Raw genomic sequence first — 22,052 nt, forward strand, 5'->3', positions numbered from 1 at the left:
TTTTTATGGAATGTACGATGTAATGGATTGCCGTATGATGGAACTGCACAACTTTGTTCATCGAATTTGCCCATTTTGTCTTTCTAGATGTTAGTTGAGTTTGTTATTAATTGATAACAGTAATTGGGGTTACAAATATTGTCATGATAATATTTGTAAGGTTGTGTTGAAGATGATTGGTAGCTAAAGCATTCATGAGATTGCTTGTCTTCATGCGGCCTCACAAGTATACATTCCTTTTTCTAGTTCTGCATTCCATGAGGGGTGTCTCCAATTTATACTATTTTGTTTACTCAGACACAAAGCATCTTGAAGTTTCTGAATTTTTAAATGCAAAAGAGCCAGATGTTTTACCTTTGAAGTGGATTTGCAGGATTTGTGAAAGCTTGTCTGTACCTGCGTATAGCTTCTGGTCTTCTAGTACTAGAAGCCTAGCTGTTTCTGCATTTGGAGGATTTGCTATATGTGGTTAAAGCCAAACCCCATGATCACAGGATGATGTGTGACTCACCGATTGTGCAACCTAAGTTGAGCGAGTAAGGCTGCATTCTTGTTCTTTGTAGTTACTCTTTCTTGTTTTTGTTATATATGCAGGGGATCTCTGAGCTTTTCCTTTTTAATGATTTCTTCTTTGTTCTTTGGTTGCATTTTGCAGAAATGATTCTCTCTGTAAATATTCTCATTCTAGCATCTCATATAATTTTATGGATACCTATTCTATATGTTCTAAGCTTTTTAGTCTATTTTTGTTGAGACATTTTCATTGACATTTATACTTTAAAGACTACATTCTTAATGTTTATTTATACTTTTTTAACTGTAGATAGTCATTTGCAGGTTAAAGATTTAACTGAGCAGTTTCCAGCCGCTACACGCCTTGCTTTGGTACTGAAACAGTTCTTGGCAGATCGTAGTCTGGATCAGTCTTATTCTGGTGGCTTGAGTTCCTACTGTTTGGTGAGTAATGCTGGAACACCTCTCGTCGGGCTTAATGTAATTAAATTATATCAATGCTTAGTTTTTAAATTTAACCATTTTTCAGTAGGGACAAAAATGGTGTCAAAGGTGATATAGAGTTTTAAACATTGACTGAACATTATGCCTGATCAAAGTATACTTTTCTTCCTTCCAAAAATATATATATATACTTTGCTTTAATACTTATTCTTTTGCTGGTCGGTAGTGGACTTGATATATCAACTCATACAATTAGATATGTAGTGTTGCCACAAAAAGGTACCAAATCATTGAGGGTTTATCTCAGATTTTAGATACCGTGATGCTTCATCAATCACCAATTTTTGACAAAGTTGAGCAAGCTAGTCTATTAACAACTTTTGTGGTTGCAAAGAGGGAAATGATACTGCAGCTTGATTTCTATTTAAGTCTCTTGTATTGCTTTACAATTCTGACTGAGGATAGGTTCGCAAAGTTCTGTCCATCTTGAGTTGATTTCAAAGACCAGGAACAAAGGGAACTAAAATTGATGAAATTCCATTCTTTATGGAACTGATAACCTGTTTGACTAGGCTGTAAATATTATATCACGAGTTTTGGGAACACAACCTAAGCATTGTCTTTGTGATATGTACTTATTCAGTTGGGGATAGGGCATATTCTAGTTGGAAAGGATGTTTAAGTTCACATATTCTAGTTGAAAAGCAAATGTAATTGGTAGCTGAAAAAATAAAAATGAAGTTGGGGAGTCAAGTGCTATGTGTGAATTGGAGAGTTTTTCTTTGGTATAGAAAGTTGAAGATAAATTAGAACCAGCCCTTGGCTATGCATGAAGTGTCACTTGATTCCCTACTCATTTTTAGGAAGCATGAACATGTTATATTTTCTGGAGCAATTTAAGTAACTTGGAGCCTACAGTAATAATGGCTCTACTAACCTGTTGTTCTCTCTTAGTGGAGCATTGCATGATATAGTTTTGCATTTGAAAGTTTGTTGCTTATTCTTTTAGTCAGGTCTTTGATATTATTTTCAGACATATTTTCTGGTAAGAAAAATGCAAAAATTCAACAGGTACTCTATGTTTCTTTAACTTGCTGTTTCACTCTTATTGTAGGTACTACTAATTGTGCATTTTCCCCAGCATGAGTGTCTTCTTGGCCAACCTATCAACCAAGTAATTTCATTTGCCACGTTATATATTTGTCTTGTTAGTATGCATGGTTTCTGTTGGATGACAATACATCATACTAGCATTTATAATCTTCTCTTTCGTAGACATAGTAGGATATTTTGTACATTTATAGTTTTTCCATGGATCATAATATGATTGTACTGTGGTTTCTAACTCTGTTTTTGTTGTAAAGGGTGTGAAGCTATGTGTTAAAACATGTATTTAACTAAAGAAACAAGAATAAGTATTGCATATTTAAAACCTTAATTAAAAATTAGAGAGTAATGGAATTTATATGCGTGGTATCAACCAATTTCTCTCTGCTGCATATTTTAATTTGTTTCCCGTCTTGCATTGGGCCATGGGCTTTGCTGCCATAGCATAACTGTAGTTGCCTAGGTGAATGCTTGTTTGATTCAATAGTGGGGAATTTTTTCACTAAACAAAAGGGATATTTCAGAACTTTACGCTGTTTTGAACCGGCTTTTGCCACACCAATGTAAGTAAATACACCAAAATATAGAAATCCACAATTCTTGTAGTGATAGAGTTTTGATGGGCTGTAGACACCGGGACCAGACTGCTTTTATGGACCCTATCCACCCAAAAGAAATTTCCATGCTCTTGTGAAGCACTGAGTAAAGATTCCAGATATATTGTGCAATGCTGGAAATAGTATTCCATGTCCTGATAATTTTTTTCCTGTCTTGTTCTGGTGAATTTCATGTGGCTGGGTTTAGTTTGAAGTTCCATTTCAACTTCAGTACTTTCTGTCCTTTTCTGTTCCACAATTGTGCCAATGATTATTACTAGATTGCTTTTGCTTAACCACTATACTAATGATCTTGCAGGACTTCAGAGACCTTCTGATGAATTTTCTTTATTTTTTTGGGTAAGCCAATTGTTGATAACGATTTCTTTTGGTTTATTTATTTATTTATTTTTCTATCATTCATAGTGCTTCGATTTAGCTTTACACTGATGATAAGCCTACTTTGTTTTTTATAATACAGGCATTAAATGGCTATTGTTTAACATTTGATCTTTTTCTTCCCTAGGAATGTTTTTGATCCTCGGAAAATGCGTATTTCCGTACAGGGAAATGGAGTTTATATAAAGAGGGAAAGAGGTTGCAGGTAATGATGGCATCCTTTGCTTTCTTATCTGTGCATGACATATGGATTTCTTGACGTCCACTACTTATATCTGGTTCGTTTACTCCATGTAGCATCGACCCCATACACATTCATGATCCCCTTTTTCCGACTAATATTGTGGGACGCAATTGCTTTTGGATACATCAATGTATCATGGTAAACTGTGTTATTTTTTGGTTGGGTTATCATGATATTTGCTGATCAATTCCCAATAACTTTGTGCGAAAACCTGATGTTTGTTGAGAGAAAACTGCTTAAATAAACAATTGCAGTTGTCTGTAGTCTTTACTGATAAATCAGTATATTTCACACGAGTCCACATGTTGAACTGGGTATCATATGTTGAATGTTATCAAAATAATGTGAGGATTCTGGAGGATTTTGGCTACTGTTTGCACATGCAAGTGCTAAAACCTTTATTAGTAGGTCTGTAACTTAATATCATCTCTCTGGGTACCGTCCCTAATTGGGTGATTTCTTCCCCGACTCTTTCGAAGATGGGTGCAGTGTGTGCAATTTCCTTTGACTCCGTTTCAAGGATGGGGTGGTATACCCCGTCTGGAGACTGGCCCAATTCTTCACATATATGTACATACATTTTTATTTTATTTTATTATATAAAATTTACTAAATACTAATGAAACCCAAGTTGAACACTTTAATTAGCTGCCTTTTCATTTCTCTGTCAATATTTTGATTATCAGATTTATAGAATGATGTGCGTGTGTGTGGGCGTTTTCATAAGATTAATTCTATTTTGGAGAATGAGCTTGCTTCTATTTTACAGATTTCTTAAGAAGGAAATGGATTTGAGCTGTTGAGTTCATAGATGCATTAATTGCTGGTGCTTGAGTGTAGTTGCCCTCATTCTCCCATATTTGTTGACTGACATTATAACTTCTCTTGTTGCTAATGTAGGTTTTGCACCGCTGGGCTTCCTAGTGATGTTGTTGAAGTTGGAGAAATGTCTTTCCATCTTCATAATGTAAGTTTTGTTCTTTTCATGTTTACATTTACATCATTTTGACATGTATATTTTTGTCACTTGTAGTTATTGGTTATATACATTGGAATAACTTTTCAACTTCAAACACAGTTCACTAAGAAAATGATCTCTAATTTTATATACACGATGTTATAATGGTAGTTATAATTTTATTTGGTTGCCAAGTTCACACATAAATTGTATTCGATGCAGTTTCTTTTGCTCTCAAGAAGTGAGTTCATGGAAAGTTGATTTAAGAAGCATCCGAAGATGGAGAAGAAGCATGCAATATAAACCTCCCTGATATTCGTGGTGGGCTAAAACTTTCGAACTGGTAGCCAAGTTCTGCTATGGGGTGAAACTTGAACTGACTGCCTCAAATGTTGTATGCCTGCGATGTGCTGCTAAGCACCTTGAAAGGACTGCAGGGTATGAGGAAGGCAATTTATCCTAGTCTTCTGAGGAGAGTTGGCTGCCCATCGCTAGCATCGTTTTCTGCATTATTTATATCCAGGTACAATAGTCCTCTCTGTTATTCTTTTTAGCTAGTTCAATATGTGTGTTATGTGCATCTTGCAGAAACTAAGTTGTACTTTAATGATAATGAATACTCATACGTACAAGTGAATAAAGTTTGTTGCCTTTCGGTTTCTGTGTTATTGGAAAGAAATAGAGGAAACTATAGAGATTAGGCTCATTTCCGGCAATGATTCGATTCAGCTTCTGAACTTGTTCAAAAATTATGATTCTTGAAGAGAAAAGAATAGGGTTGTTCCACATTCTAAATTGAGGAACTGAGCTTATTAATAATTTTAGAGAAACTATTAAAAAAAATCAATTAGAGTTTGCTATAGAGGACAGAAGATGGTGAACTTGGAATTTTAATACTTCAGATCTAGAAGGGGCATAACAGGTTTTCAGAAGTGATCTTATGGAAACTTGAAATTATATGTTCAGAGACAGATTTTTCATTATTGCCGGGTAGCATATTCTCTGGTTTATGTCAGTTGATAGGTGGACAGGGTTTTAAAAACGTTCCTCGATTTAAAATGCAAGCTTAACCAATGAAGTGAAGGAACTCAATTAAATCGATAGAAAAAATTCTGTAATCCCATGAAGTGAAGGAACTCAATTGTCGAGAGAGTGACAATTTATAATGCATTAATTCAATGGTAATTTCTGAGAGACCATTTCTTATTCTAGAAATTAAAATCCCAAAATTGCAGCTCAAGGGTTTCTTTGTCTTGACTGATAATGAATGCATTGAACCAAAATGTGAATATTTGTATGTGTGTGATTTAGTAATATGCTAATACTCTTTTCAATTCCTCTGCATCCTCTTCCTTCTTGTCATTTTATTATTTGATGTTGGTATCTCTATGCATATGCAGGCTTGAAGAGGATTGAGCTCTGTGCATTTGGAACCAAAATCGACGATACCAGCTCATTGGCATCAAATGATCATGTCAGTAGATTGCTTTCTTCCCAGGCCTTGATTCAACTAAATGACAAAAGATCTCTTCTTTTGTATAGTTTTCTTCTTATTGTTGCTACCCAAAATTTCTGGCGGAGACCTCCGGTGAGCTTAGTAATTCAGGGGAGAAGGTTTCCAAACCAGATATGGTCTCGATTATTGTTATTTTCGAGTTCTAGGTATTTAGTATGCTACTAGCTTATGATGTTCGAGCACTAGCTTTTTGTTGATAGTTTGTTACTTTTCTTGCTGTTACTAATGTTCTTGTGTCTGACATGTCTTGCTGCCATATATATTTTCTTTTTTCTATCGGAATCTTGCTGCCATGTTGAATGGGAAAATTTTGGTGGTTACTGACTATGGCTTGCTGGATACATCTTGATAGGGGAGCCAAAGAGGGCCGGTGGATGGGACATATTCCTGTTTAATTGTTGTTCAAGACCACCTTGATTACAAGCTCAATCCTAGTATATCCATATATAGAATTTCTTAATCTTGTTGTCAATCTATTCCTTACATGGAAATATAAATTGTGTGTGAGCTCCTTGGAGAAATTAAGTTTAAATTACTTTCATTGTATAGAACTAGTGTATAAATTACTTTCTGAATATGGATATGTATGAACTCAACCTAATAGTTTGACCATTGTTGAACTTGCACACATGCAGATAATCTGTAATGCATTTGGTGGTAAATAAACTTCAATTCTAGGACAAGTTACAGATAAACATTGTCTAAAGATGAAATTGGCTGTTTTCATTATTTTGCTTATTCCAACTTCTAGAAAGTTAGTGTAAGTACTTGATATGACCAAACTAGAGTCTGTATGCTTAATATTTGACAAAGGGGACTAGACTTCAATCACAACTTGATGCTGAATTCACACCTCGGCCTGTTTTACATTCTCATCAAAACTACCACCTTTCATTTCTACTCTAGTGATGAAGAGCTCTAGGTTTGATCGCCATGCCATCTCTTTACACATGTTTCAACATCCAAATTCCTCCAATGCTAAAATAAATAAATAAATTTAAAAAAAAAAAAAAGAGGCTTTTAATGCCAGTGTGCCAGATTGGAAGAATTTATATGGATGAGTTCAGAATTATGTTTTGGAGAAACAGATAAGCATTTCAGAAGGTTGCGTCGCGTCTGAAATTGGCATTAAAAGAAACTTCAATGTAGGGAGATTCCACTTAATTTACAGTTGTTAAATGAAGCCGAGAGTTCATTGGTCATTAATATGTTTCTTAAGTTCAAGTTGATTACATTGACCTAAGTAATAAGACATTTTTATTGTATTGTGTGGAATATTGCAATGCAATGGCCATATAAAGTAGGTGAAATGCGAATATACACAATTTTACAAATTCAGAAACTGCTGAACAGGTCATTTTAATTTCCGAATGGTGATCGCAACTTCCATTTCAGATACCTAATATTTCCGGAAGACTAGTTTTCAAATTCAGAAACTGCCGAACAATCCATTTTAGATTCCAAATGGTGATTGCAATTTCCATTTCAATATAGGCACTTCAATATAATTAGTTGACTTTTTTATCGTCTACATCTTTGGTTTCGAAAACATCACATTGGAGACTACAACATGGTTTACACTAGTGTTCTTTGAGCTGAGCTTAGCACGGACAGGACATGTATCAAGAAATAACCATAATGCAGTGCCTACTTATCCGGTGAAACATAACGTAGACTAAATTGGGAAGCATTATTGCTCGAGAGAATTACGGTAAAACACCATAAACTAAATTGGCATCACTAAAAGCCCAAGGGGGTCAACGTATTTCCATTAGAAGTGTGCTATCATATAAAAATCAACCCTTCAAATGGCCATTACAACCCCAGGCGGGTTATTGGTTCTTTGACCGGTACGCTTAGCATTACCCTCCAAAGTGGAATTTCGAATACGATTAGCGGTTTGCTTCCTTCTCACCATGACCAAACAGCTTCAGCTTGAATAAATGTAAAAAATGGGTCAGCATGTAGTTAAGAACTTGAGGAAAAATCAATTGGATAGTGTATGGAACGACGTATTTTGTTCAATCAGTTCAGATATTGTTGCAATATAGAGATAAACTGTGTTCGAACTAAACGAGACCTACAATTCTGCAAAAATAAGAGGAAGCCATTAAAAGAATTTTGGATAAGGATGCAATTTAAAGAATTCTCATGCGGTCCAATAGTAATTTTATAAGGCCGAAATCATTAAGCAAATGAAAAACATAAAATTATATGAACTAGTCAAGTAGCCCGCGCGATGATGCGGGGTTGAGTTTTTTTTTGCATACTTACCATATATAAAAAATGAGGTATAGCGAGAAATTGTCTGATGACTGATGATTACAAAAAGTAAGGCACACATTTGGGATAAATAAGATGCATCTACAGATTTTGTTTCCATCTGCAAGACTTGCAGACAGACAAATTAAAACTGCACTGACAGAGTAGAAACCCCATCATACTAAGGCTTTCGTGAATAGTTACCGAATACTTGGACCTTTCATGTGTCCTTAAATCATCAATGGCACTGTCATGCTTCACTTATTGATTATGATCCTCCTAAGTGCAAATCAAGGCACACAATTGTATAGATGAAGTGAAAGCTGAGATTTGTAGCCAAAGAAATAAAGGCATGGATATGAGTGTATAAGAGCACTTACATTCTGTAGAAACCCCCCATCATACTGTGGTCTATTCAGGTTTTCGGCATGTAATGATGGAATACTAAATTACATCCTTCTTCATTCCTTGGATCATCAATGGCATTGCCAATGCTCCTCTTAATGTTTTAGTTCCTGGTCAGTTCAAATCAGGGGAGACAACTATAAAAGTGGATAGAGTGAAAGCTGAAATTCAACAACTACCGGCCTTTAGGTTTTAAGAAAGCCAAATGTGGGATTGTAGCTTTTGAAATTAAAAAGTCAAGCCTAAACAACAAATATAAACTATGGGGCATAACTTTCTTAAGTAAACAGTCGTGAAAGTCAATGACAAACCCTTAAAGCTATTGCCACCATCTCAACTAAATTTATAAGCCCAGGTTACTAATACAGAAAGCAACCATACCTTGAAAAATAAGGCATAAATATAACGATGACATCAATATTATTAAAACAAAAATAAATTACTAGAAAGATAAAATCGCTTAACAAAGTTAAAGTAGCAAGCTTTAAATCGTGCAATACTCAAATTTTATATATCATGTGACAAACACTAAAACAAATTTTATACCAGGTAATTCCAGGCATGAAACTACGGGAGCTGGAACAGATAATCAAAAGATAAAAGAAATAGAGAGAAAGATAATTGACTTACCAAAGGGTTGTGTGATCCTCAGTACTGAATGATGCGAAACCGATGAAGATGCTAGTAGAAAAGGCTGAAAATACATTGAGTCGGCCTTGTGTGCTAGTTCAGTTAAGAAGCACCACAATAGCAATTTAAATAAATGAAATGATCTGTATCTTCAATAACAAATTAATTTAGCAGTCTCTCTTTTGTCCAAACATAGGCTCTATGACTCATTTATAAACAAAGTGGTTCAGATCTAAAATCAGAGCAAAATATAAAATAACATACATACTAGAGTGCTTGCATGTTATTGCTTTGTAAAGATATTACTAAAGCTCAAATACATAGGAAAGACTGTTATCTTCCGCAGCTAAACCATACTACTTAACTTCCAACTTCCAATGTTAAACTATTTTCATCCGCAAAGTATTGAGCCCTACGGAATTCCTATTTATAGCAATGCAACTACTATGTCTAAACCCAGTTGCACAATACATATAAGCTGAATACGGAACTGCTAAACAGGCCATTTGAAGTTTCAAATCAAAGTGCAACTTCCAAAACATTTTCTGTGCTTAATAGGCAACTGCCGAACAGACCAGTTAAAGTTCCGTATCAAAATGAAACTTCCATGACTAACTATAAGCTGAATAGGCAACTGCTCAAAGATAATTTCAGAGTAGAAATGCAATGTGCCGAAAAGTAACAGCTGAGACTTCCCTCCAGAGCATATCACAAACGTGGTGATAGTGCCAACAGATATGTTTAAACCATAAATCGTGCAACTCGGTTCTGAGCACTACCTTTAATCCTGCTGGTATCCATGCTTTCCTCTTTGCTCCCACTGAAACAGAAAGGTTTGCACTTAGAATTGAGAACACAATCCAATAATTCATGATTATATATGAACTGAAAACAAGGGTCATACTGTACTAAACAAAACAGGTAAACATTAAAGGTAATCACCAAGTAGTAAACTGCAATAATAGAGAAACATATACTAGAGCTATTAATTACTCCTACCACACTAAACCAACAGTAACTGCGAAGAAGATGGTTGAGGTTAGCTATTGAGTCAAGCTGGAGAGTCTGGTATGTTAGGAAATTAATCAAACCGTTAATAGAAGCTTTGTCATCCTTACATTGGAGGAGTAACATTATGAATCAATTTCCCAACATTGAAAACCAAAAATGGCAGCTGTGTTCAAGAAGAAGTTGGCAACCTTAGATAGTTTTTACTGACATAGAATTACTAGTAGTTTTATGAAATATCATTTCATTTAATTTAATTTTCAGCTTATGGGGTTTGCAAGCACAAAAAACACTTAATAATAACCATGTAAACTAAATTCAGAGATTGCATACTGGAGGAGTTGCTAATGACCCATGACATCAAGTAACATACATGATTGACATGACCTTTTTGGTCTAATTAAGAAATCAATTTAACTCAAATCCTAATTTATTGATTATTGCTATTGTTGCTACTGCAATCACTACTACTCTGTATATTATCATTACCATTTCTACTACTACAAATAGTAATTATACATAATCAGACAAGCAAAAGCAATATTGCTACCCATGACTATTAGACTTATTTTTGTGATCACTTCCACCCTCTAGAGGTGTTACACAACCTAACAGATACTCATAAAAAAACCCTTGTCATAATATAAAAACCCGGTATAAACCTGTGGAAAGAGGCAATGTGAATGTTGCTGCATGCTCTCAAGCTAAAGCTACTGAGCTATTCTCTCTTTTATCCATGTAAGAAATCTGGTATCACAGATAGGAATTAAATGGAAAATGTAAACGAAAAACATGCAAGGAACAAATATTAGTCATATTTAGAATGTGACGTGGGAGTTACATATGTTCTGACAGAATGAATATCTAAAATATGGATTGACAATAATGCAGAAGGCAAGAATGAATTTTGAATGATTTGTGGGAATAAGTTTACCACAATGCAGTTATGTAAGCTAACTCAGGGAATAGTTACCTGTTGTCTCTATTTACGGAAATTCAAACAGCTTTTGATTACCCCGCGCTCCCACCCAACTGAAATTCAAACAGGTTTTGTTAGTAACATCAGGTTATGGATTGACGGTATTGGTTTTGCATGCAGGACAATCTTTGGGGACCATGCAACAGCGAAATGGCACATCTTTTTTTGTATAAGAGTCATTGGGGTGTTTTTAGATCAGGAAAGGTCTTACCATCTATGATTATGAAGCACTTCTGATTTCTGATACAATATTCGACCAAGGTCTTGCCATATCGTAGATCATCTGATAGTGGTAGCAGCCCATCTGCTATCCTACAAGAGGATGACAAAATGATTTCAAGTCTACCATAAGCATATAACCATGACAAGCCAAAGGAGGCATAGATTCAAACAAATGATAAAAGTGTTCGTACAGATAACATGACTCAGAACTCATTATCTGAACATTCTTTCTACCGCAGTAAAGGATAAATGCATGAATCAACCAGGGGTAGATCCAGTATTACAAGCTCGATGGGGGTTGAACTTCTTAACAAAGGGGGAAAAATTTCCCTTCGTATTCGGATCATGATTTCACATTTTAGTGTAACACCTAATTAACTTATATTAGATATATGAGAGCAATGCCAATACAATTATAATTCACACACATGCAGGCTGAAGCAATACACATACACCCCACAAAAAATGTACAGCTAACATAATGACCTAAGAAAGTACTAATGATAGATAGTAATTAGTAAATGCTGATCCTTCATTTGTATCAAAATAGGAAGATTTAATCAGCTTGCTTTTTTCCTTGTTTTTTTTCAAGCTTTCATTTGTGGAATTGTGGCCATCTGCTTCTCAATACTAACTTTTATAGTGAGCAGTTGCTGGGTTTTATAAAAGCTTAGAAGTTACAACATCTTTACTGTAATTTCAATGTTGATTCACACGCACAGTGCCACAAATCTCAGCACACCCGACACACCCAAGAACTGGGTTTTATCAGCTACATACAATTTCATAATTTCATTACAATTTCAATTGCAATATCAAATGGGTGTGCCTTTATACCTCTTTAACCTGACGGATTCAATTTCAATTTCAAATGGCCGAGCCGCCCAGCTGCCGAATAACTGATCAATTGAAGTAGAAGAATAAGTGAATAACCCGCTAACGATGTGAAGAACTGAAGATCAAAAAGTCAGAAAAATAAATAAAAAAATAGAGCTTTCACATTACGAATAAGAAGAGAAGAAGACGGAGAGGGAGAGAGATACCTGGAGGTCGGGACTCCTGGAGCTCGGTGACCGAGAGGAGGACTGGAGGAGGAGAAGAAGTGAACAGAGTCAGAATCGCCGCTGTGCTAGGTAGCCTGGGTTGGTGTCTTCGGTTTCGCGGGTTATTTTTGGTGAACAAAAAGAAAAGATAAAGTTATGACCTAGTTTATTTTTGGCCCCAAAAATGTTGGTGGGCCTTCAGCCCAACCGAGTTACTACTTGGATCAGCCCCTATAATCATCTTGGAGTATATGTATTTTTTTTTTTTTTTTTTTTGAGAAGTACATGTCATTAAATTAATAAAAAACGCAGAGTTTAAGTACTCTCTTTCCTTAAAAGAGGTAAGTACTTTCGATCCACTAGGTCAACCAAATGAGGTGTAATACCGCAATATGTATCAACTCCACGCTTGAAAATGAATATTATAAATTTTGCTTGACAACCTTCGAAGGGCAAGGTCGTCATCGGATCGTGCACTTGAGAATCATTACGTCATATGTCCCAAATACAATATTTTAGGATTCCAGTCAAAAATTTAGGAAAATCTGTCATTGATAGTATGTCCATCGGCTAGGTCAAACGACTAGGGCTTAATAAACCTATTTTTTATCTATACAACCTTCAAAGGGCAAGGTCGTCATCGGATCGTGCACTTGAGAATCCTTCCGTCACATGTCCCAAGTATAATATTTTAGGATTCCAGTCAAAAATTTAGGAAAGTCCGTCATTGATAGTATGGCCATCGGGTCGGTAAACCGACAGAGAGTTAACAACCCAATTTTTTCCCTATACAACCCTCCAAGGGCAAGGTCGTCGTCGGATTGTGCACTTGAGAATCCTTCTGTCCGATGTCCCAAGTACATTATTTGAGGCTTCCAGTCAAAAATTTAGAAAAATCCGTCATCGATAGTATGGCCATCGGTTCGGTCAACCGACAGAGAGTTAACAACCCAATTTTTTCCCTATACAACCTTCCAAGGGCAAGATTGTCGTCGGATCGTGCACTTGATAATCCTTCCGTCAGATGTCCCAAGTACATTATTTGAGGCTTCCAGTCAAAAATTTAGAAAAATCCGTCATCGATAGTATGGCCATCGGTTCGGTCAATCGACAGAGAGTTAACAACCCAATTTTTTCCCTATACAACCTTCCAAGGGCAAGATTGTCGTCGGATCGTGCACTTGATAATCCTTCCGTCGGATGTCCCAAGTACATTATTTGAGGCTTCCAGTCAAAAATTTAGAAAAATCCGTCATCGATAGGATGTCGATCGCATCGGTCAAACGATTAGGTCTTAATAACACAATTTTTTCCCTATACAACCTTCCAAGGGTAAGGTCGTCGTCGGATCGTGTACTTGAGAATCCTTTTGTCTGATGTCCCAAGTACATTATTAGAGGCTTCCAATCAAAAATTTAGAAAAATCCGTCATCGATAGTATGGCCATCAGGTCGGTCAAATGACTAGGTCTTAATAACACAATTTTTTCCCTACACAGCCTTCGAAGGGCAAGGTCGTCGTCGGATCGTGCCCTTGAGAATCTTTCCGTCCGATGTCCCAAGTACATTATTAGAGTCTTCCAGTCAAAAATTTAGAAAAATCCGTCATCGATAGGATGTCGATCGGCTCAGTCAAACGATTAAGGGTTAGTAACCCTATTTTTGTTCTCTACAACCTTCAAAGGGCAAGGGCGTCATCAGATTGCACTTGAAAAATCCTCTGTCAGATGTGCCATGTACATTATTTTAGGCTTCCGTTCAAAAATTCTAATAACTCCGTCCTCGTTAGGGTGTCGATCGGATCGGTCAAACGACTAAGGCTTAATAACCCTATTTTTTTTCCTATACAACCTTCCAAGGGCAAGGTCGTCGTTGGATCGTGCACTTGATAATTCTTCTGTCTGATGTCCCAATAATATTATTTTAGGTTTCGGCTCCAAAACTGAGAAAAATATGTCATCGTTAGCATATCGATCGGCTCAGTCAAACGATTAAGGGTTAGTAACCGTATTTTTGTTCTCTACAACCTTCAAAGGGCAAGGGCGTCGTCGGATCGTACACTAGAGAAATCCTCCGTCAGATGTGTCATGTACATTATTTTCGTCATCCGTTCAAAAATTCAAATAAATTCGTCATCGTTACGATGTCGATCGGCTCGGTCAAACGACTTAGTTTTAATAACCCTATTTTTTTCACTACACGGTTCAAAGACCAAGGGTAAAGTTGGATTGTGAGATTAAGATACCATCCTTTAGATGTGCCAAGTACATCATTTTAGGCTTTAGGTCAAAAATTCGGAAAATTCCATAATAGGTATTACGTTGATCCGCTCGGTCAACCGACCAAGTTTTTTTTCTTATTTCTATTAACTCACACTTCAAATGACTAGACCGTTCACGAGTAAAAGTTTTGAGACACAATATTAAGGTACATGTCACGTTGAGTTTCTGAGAATTTTTATGAATTTTTGCCGACCCCAGATCTATTTATTACAATTTTTAGAAATTTTAGAATTAAAAAAATTATTTATGTATTATATTATTAAAAACATATCAGTTATTTATTAGAAAATAATTTTTTAGAGGTTCGATCTGGACCGTACGCACTGCAGCTTTTGATCTGCACCGTTAATAAAAAATTTATATATATATCTCGACGTCGCCGCCATCGGCCCAGAACTTCGCCGTCTACAACAGCACCACCGCCAACGTCGACGTTGTAGGTTACGGTTTTGGGGTGGTGCTTCTGGAGCCACAGCGCTGCCGTCGCAGATGAGCTTTAGGGTGGCGGAGCCGTTCTCGTTGAAGCCCATCGGGGGTTTCGAGGTTGGCTTGTTGAAATCGCCGACCATGGAATCGATGAAGGGGTCGCCGTCTCTGGATCTCCTCCGCCTCGGTGGTCTCCGTTGTGCAGGTGGTTTAATGGAGGACGGAAGGAACCTCAAGGAGGACGAAGTCGGGGAACAGTCAACAACCCAACAGTTGCAGATCCCACGCCGTCAGATTTCTTCTTCACTCGCCCCTAAACCGCGCTTGCTCTTCACACGCCGAATTTAACCGTGGTCTATCTGGACCTTGGTCCATATTAGAATTGTGGCTCATCAAAATCATTTGCAATAGGACAAATAGTGAGAGGAAATAGTGAGGAAACCACCTAGACCTGTAAATGGACCGGATTTTGATCCGGACCCGCTCCAGATCCGTGACTATTGGACGGGTTTGGATCGAAAGTTTTGATCCGTTAATGATCTGAATCCGTTAACCCGTTTATTTACCGGATCAAATACGGATCTAGGTCGATCCGATCAGTTAATTATCCGGCCCGTTTTTGAAATAATAAAATATTATTTTTTAATTAATATATTATTATTTTTAAAATATATAAAATATAAAATATGAAGAATCCGGCCCGTTTTTGAAATAATAAAATATTATTTTTTTATTAATATATTATTATTTTTAAAATATATAAAATATAAAAGATGAAGAATTTCTAATACATTATTTTTACAGAAATCTAAGGGACAATCTATCACCCAAGATTCCAAGAAGCATTAAGAATTTTGATAATGTAATTCTACTTTTGGTGATACTTTTCATGTTGTTTTAATATTTTATTAATATCTTATGAGGTATCATGATATAAAATTAATATTACTATTTAAAATTTTAAAATATTTGAAATTATAACGGGTCGGATTAGCGGATCAGGTATCCGTTAATCCGGCGGATGCAGATTTAAATCGAGCTATCAACGATCCGCCGGGTTAACGGAGCGCGTTTGGATCGAATTTTTTTAGGGGTTAGGTCCAAAAATCATTTCATTTTGCCACGATTAGGAGTTCGATCCACTAGGTCAACCGAATCAGGCGTAATACCGCAATACGGCTAAATAACCCTCTTTTTTATCTATACAACCTTCAAAGGGCAAGGGCATCACCGGTTCGTCTACTTGAGAATCCTTCCGTCAGATGTCCCAAGTACAATATTTTAGGATTCCAGTCCAAAATTTAGAAAAATCCATCATCGATAAGATGTCGATCAGTTAGGTCAAACGACTACGACTTAATAACCCTATTTTTTTATCTATACAACCTTCAAAGGGCAAGGGCGTCATTAGATCGTACGATTGAGAATCCTTCCGTCAGATGTGGCACGCACATTATTTTAGAGTCTGGTTTCAAAATTCAGAAAAATCCGTCTTCAAGAGGATGTCAATCGGCTGGGTCAAACGACTAAGACTTAATAACCCTATTTTTTATCTATACAACCTTCAAAGGCCAAGATCATCATCGGATTGTCCAATTGAGAATCCTTCCGTATGATATCTTAAGTACAATATTTTAGGATTCTAGTACAAAATTCGGTAAAATCAATCATCGATCGGATGTTGATCGGCTAGGTCAAAAGACTACGGCTAAATAACCCTATTTTTTATCTATACAACCTTCAAAGGGCAAGGGCGTCACCGGTTCGTCTACTTGAGAATCCTTCCGTCATATGTGGCACGTACAATATTTTAGAGTCTCGTTTCAAAATTCAGAAAAATCCGTCTTCAATAGGATGTCGATCGGCTGGGTCAAACGACTAAGACTTAATAACCCTATTTTTTATCTATACAACCTTCAAAGGGCAAGGGCATCATTGGATCGTACGATTGAGAATCCTTCCGTCAGATGTGGCACGTAGATTATTTTAGACTCTGGTTTCAAAATTCAGAAAAATCCGTCCTCAATAGGATGTCGATCGGCTGGGTCAAACGACTAAGACTTAATAACCCTATTTTTTATCTATACAACCTTCAAAGGGCAAGGGCGTCATTGGATCGTACGATTGAGAATCCTTCCGTCAGATGTGGCACGTACATTATTTTAGAGTCTGGTTTCAAAATTCAGAAAAATCCGTCTTCAATAGGATGTCGATCGGCTTGGTCAAACGACTAAGACTTAATAACCCTATTTTTTATCTATACAACCTTCAAAGGGCAAGGGCATCATTGGATCGTACGATTGAGAATCCTTCCTCCAGATGTGGCACGTACATTATTTTAGAGTCTGGTTTCAAAATTCAGAAAAATCTGTCTTCAATAGGATGTCGATCGGCTCGGTCAAACAACTATGACTTAATAACCCTATTTTTTATCTATACAACCTTCAAAGGGCAAGGGCATCACCGGTTCATCTACTTGAGAATCCTTCCGTCATATGTGGCACGTACAATATTTTAGAGTCTCGTTTCAAAATTCAGAAAAATCCGTCTTTAATAGGATGCCGATCGGCTGGGTCAAACGACTACGACTTAATAACCCTATTTTTTTATCTATACAACCTTCAAAAGGCAAGGGCGTCATTGGATCGTACGATTGAGAATCCTACCGTCAGATGTGGCACGTACATTATTTTAGAGTCTGGTTTCAAAATTCCGAAAAAGCCGTCTTCAATAGGATATCGATCGGCTAGGTCAAACGACTAAGACTTAATAACCCTATTTTTTATCTATACAACCTTCAAAGGGCAAGGGCATCATTGGATGGTACGATTGAGAATCCTTCCGTCCGATGTGGCACGTACATTATTTTAGAGTCTGGTTTCAAAATTCAGAAAAATCTGTCTTCAATAGGATGTCGATCGGCTGGGTCAAACGACTAAGACTTAATAACCCTATTTTTTATCTATACAACCTTCAAAGGGCAAGAGCATCATTGGATCGTACGATTGAGAATCCTTCCGTCAGATGTGGTACGTACATTATTTTAGAGTCTGGTTTCAAAATTCAGAAAAATCCGTCTTCAATAGGATGTCGATCGGCTGGGTCAAACGACTAAGACTTAATAACCGTATTTTTATCTATACAACCTTCAAAGGGCAAGGGCATCATTGGATCGTACAATTGAGAATCCATCCGTCAGATATGGCACGTACATTATTTTAGAGTCTCGTTTCAAATTCAGAAAAATCCGTCTTCAATAGGATGTCGATCGGCTCGGTCAAACAAATAAGACTTAATAACCCTATTTTTTATCTATACAACCTTCAAAGGCCTAGATCATCATCGGATTGTCCAATTGAGAATCCTTCCGTCTGATATCTTAAGTACAATATTTTAGGATTCTAGTACAAAATTCGGTAAAATCAATCATCGATAGGATGTTGATCGGCTAGGTCAAATGACTACGGCTAAATAACCCTATTTTTTATCTATACAACCTTCAAAGGGCAAGGGCGTCACCGGTTCGTCTACTTGAGAATCCTTCCGTCATATGTGGCACGTACAATATTTTAGGATTCCAGTCCAAAATTCAGAAAAATCCGTCTTCGATAGGATGTCGATCTGTTAGGTCAAACGACTACGACTTAATAACCCTATTTTTTTATCTATACAACTTTCAAAGAGCAAGGGCGTCATTGGATCGTACGATTGAGAATCCTTCCGTCAGATGTCCTAAGTACAATATTTTTAAGTCTGGTTTCAAAATTCAGAAAAATCCTTCTTCAATAGGATGTCGATCGGCTGGGTCAAACGACTAAGACTTAATAACCCTATTTTTTATCTATACAACCTTCAAAGGGCAAGGGCGTCATTGGATCGTACGATTGAGAATCCTTCCGTCAGATGTGGCACGTACATTATTTTAGAGTCTGGTTTCAAAATTCAGAAAAATCCGTCTTCAATAGGATGTCGATCGGCTGGGTCAAACGACTAAGACTTAATAACCCTATTTTTTTATCTATACAACCTTCAAAGAGCAAGGGCATCATTGGATCGTACGATTGAGAATCCTTCCATCAGATGTGGCACGTACATTATTTTAGAGTCTGGTTTCAAAATTCAGAAAAATCCGTCTCCAATAGGATGTCGGTCGGCTCGGTCAAACAACTAAGACTTAATAACCCTATTTTTTATCTATACAACCTTCAAAGGCCTAGATCATCATCGGATTGTCCAATTGAGAATCCTTCCGTCTGATATCTTAAGTACAATATTTTAGGATTCTAGTACAAAATTCGGTAAAATCAATCATCGATAGGATGTTGATCGGCTAGGTCAAATGACTACGGCTAAATAACCCTATTTTTTATCTATACAACCTTCAAAGGGCAAGGGCGTCACCGGTTCGTCTACTTGAAAATCCGTCCGTCATATGTGGCACGTACAATATTTTAGAGTCTCGTTTCAAAATTCAGAAAAATCCGTCTTCAATAGGATGCCGATCGGCTGGGTCAAACGACTACGACTTAATAACCCTATTTTTTTTATCTATACAACCTTCAAAGGGCAAGGGCGTCATTGGATCGTACGATTGAGAATCCTTCCGTCAGATGTGGCACGTACATTATTTTAGAGTCTGGTTTCAAAATTCAGAAAAATCCGTCTTCAATAGGATGTCGATCGGCTGGGTCAAACGACTAAGACTTAATAACCCTATTTTTTATCTATACAACCTTCAAAGGGCAAGGGAATCATTGGATCGTACGATTGAGAATCCTTCCGTCAGATGTGGCACGTACATTATTTTAGAGTCTGGTTTCAAAATTCAGAAAAATCCGTCTTCAATAGGATGTCAATCGGCTCGGTCAAACAACTAAGACTTAATAACCCTATTTTTTATCTATACAACCTTCAAATGCCTAGATCATCATCGGATTGTCCAATTGAGAATCCTTTTGTCTGATATCTTAAGTACAATATTTTAGGATTCTAGTACAAAATTCGGTAAAATCAATCATCGATAGGATGTTGATCGGCTAGGTCAAAAGACTACGGCTAAATAACCCTATTTTTTATCTATACAACCTTCAAAGGGCAAGGGCGTCACCGGTTCGTCTACTTGAGAATCCTTCCGTCATATGTGGCACGTACAATATTTTAGGATTCCATTCCAAAATTCAGAAAAATCCGTCTTCGATAGGATGTCGATTAGTTAGGTCAAACGACTACGACTTAATAACCCTATTTTTTTATCTATACAACTTTCAAAGAGCAAGGGCGTCATTGGATCGTACGATTGAGAATCCTTCCGTCTGATGTCCTAAGTACAATATTTTTAAGTCTGGTTTCAAAATTCAGAAAAATCATTCTTCAATAGGATGTCGATCGGCTGGGTCAAACGACTAAGACTTAATAACCCTATTTTTTATCTATACAACCTTCAAAGGGCAAGGGCATCATTGGATAGTACGATCGAGAATCCTTCCGTCAGATGTATCACGTACATTATTTTAGAGTCTGGTTTCAAAATTCAGAAAAATCCGTCTTCAATAGGATGTCGATCGGCTGGGTCAAACGACTAAGACTTAATAACCCTATTTTTTATCTATACAACCTTCAAAGAGCAAGGGCATCATTGGATCGTACGATTGAGAATCCTTCCATCAGATGTGGCACGTACATTATTTTAGAGTCTGGTTTCAAAATTCAGAAAAATCCGTCTTCAATAGGATGTCGGTCGGCTCGGTCAAACAACTAAGACTTAATAACCCTATTTTTTATCTATACAACCTTTAAAGGGCAAGGGCGTTATTGGATCGTACAATCGAAAATCCTTCCGTCAGATGTCCCAATTGTATTATTTTAGAGCCTGGTTTCAAAATTCAGAAAAATCGGTTTTCAATAGGATGTCGATCAACTGGGTCAAACGACTAAGACTTAATAACCCAATTTTTTATCTATACAACCTTCAAAGGGCAAGGGCATCATTGGATAGTATGATTGAGAATCCTTCCGTCAGATGTCCCAACTGCATTATTTTAGAGTCTTTTTTCAAAATTCAGAAAAATCCGTCTTCAATAGGATGTCGATCGGCTCGGTCAAACGACTAATACTTAATAACCCTATTTTTTTATCTATACAACCTTCAAAGGGTAAAGGCGTCACCGGATCTTACGATTGAGAATCCTTCCGTCAGATGTCCCAACTGCATTATTTTAGAGTCTGGTTTCAAAATTCAGAAAAATCCGTCTTCAATAGGATGTCGATCGGCTCGGTCAAACGACTAAGACTTAAAAACCCTATTTTTTATCTATACAACATTCAAAGGGCAAGGGCGTCATTGGATCGTACGATTGAGAATCCTTCCGTCTGATGTCCTAAGTACAATATTTTAGAGTCTGGTTTCAAAAGTCAGCAAAATCCATCATCGATAGGATGTCAATCGGCTGGGTCAAACGACTAATACTTAATAACCCTATTTTTTATCTATACAACCTTCAAAGGGCAAGGGCGTCACCGGATCGTACGATTGAGAATCCTTCCGTCAGATGTCCCAACTGCATTAGTTTAGAGTCTTGTTTCAAAATTCAGAAAAATCCGTCTTCAATAGGATGTCGATTGGCTCGGTCAAACGACTATGACTTAATAACCCTATTTTTTATCTATACAACCTTCAAAGGGTAAGGGCGTTATTGGATCGTACGATTGAGAATCCTTCCGTCAGATGTCCCAATTACATTATTTTAGAGTATGGTTTCAAAATTCAGAAAAATCCATCTTCAATAGGATGTCGATCAGCTGGGTCAAACGACTAAGACTTAATAACCCAATTTTTTTATCTATACAACCTTCAAAGGGCAAGGGCGTCATTGGATCGTACGATTGAGAATCCTTCCGTCAGATGTCCTAACTGCATTATTTTAGAGTGTAGTTTCAAAATTCAGAAAAATCCGTCTTCAATAGGATGTCGATCGGCTCGGTCAAACGACTAAGACTTAATAAACCTATTTTTTATTTAT

The 22,052-nt window shown here is 36.8% G+C and overlaps 1 long non-coding RNA gene across 7 annotated transcripts; it reads right to left on the reverse strand.

Annotated features, from left to right (window-relative positions):
• Positions 1-7,249: 7,249 nt before the first annotated feature.
• LOC133708305 (uncharacterized) lies at positions 7,250-12,457 on the reverse strand. Of its 7 annotated transcripts, XR_009845749.1 has the most exons (9): positions 12,327-12,457; positions 12,121-12,182; positions 11,273-11,373; positions 11,056-11,114; positions 9,854-9,894; positions 9,075-9,167; positions 8,420-8,554; positions 8,244-8,318; positions 7,250-7,711 (listed from the first exon to the last, which is right to left on the reverse strand). It is a non-coding gene; the product is annotated as an uncharacterized LOC133708305 (long non-coding RNA). The 7 variants fall into 7 exon arrangements; XR_009845748.1 differs by lacking the exon at positions 8,244-8,318 and having other exon boundaries at positions 7,250-7,705; XR_009845745.1 differs by lacking the exon at positions 8,244-8,318.
• Between the last annotated feature and the right edge of the window lie 9,595 nt (positions 12,458-22,052).

The sequence above is a fragment of the Rosa rugosa genome, chromosome 5 (assembly GCF_958449725.1).
Source record: "Rosa rugosa chromosome 5, drRosRugo1.1, whole genome shotgun sequence".
In the NCBI taxonomy this organism is placed as follows: domain Eukaryota; kingdom Viridiplantae; phylum Streptophyta; class Magnoliopsida; order Rosales; family Rosaceae; genus Rosa; species Rosa rugosa.